This window comes from Penaeus monodon, chromosome 34 (assembly GCF_015228065.2).
Source record: "Penaeus monodon isolate SGIC_2016 chromosome 34, NSTDA_Pmon_1, whole genome shotgun sequence".
Lineage (NCBI taxonomy): Eukaryota > Metazoa > Arthropoda > Malacostraca > Decapoda > Penaeidae > Penaeus > Penaeus monodon.
This window is the reverse complement of record NC_051419.1, coordinates 6,093,141-6,093,347: the sequence shown is the minus strand read 5'-3', so window position 1 is coordinate 6,093,347 and position 207 is coordinate 6,093,141. Positions and strand designations below refer to the sequence as shown.

The following is a 207-nucleotide window of genomic DNA, read 5'->3' as shown; positions in this document are numbered from 1 at the left end:
ACCTGGACCACGCCCACTCCCATAGCCACAGAGGACTGATTCTGCTCTATCGCCATGCTAACATTTGCCTTTGTTTTCTCCTGCATCCTTAAATCTAAGTCATTAGCACTTGAATTGGGCTTTATTCAACTCCGTAAAGCCAGGTAGGCCTAGTGCATTCGCTCGCACTCATTCATCCGTAACTTCCCGTAGTCTCCTCCTCAACCG

At 48.8% G+C, this 207-nt stretch overlaps 1 protein-coding gene across 1 annotated transcript in view; it reads left to right on the top strand.

The window, feature by feature from the left end:
* LOC119594794 overlaps window positions 1–207 on the top strand; it is a gene marked incomplete in the record, with an annotated part of 7,170 nt that overhangs the window by 2,067 nt on the left and 4,896 nt on the right.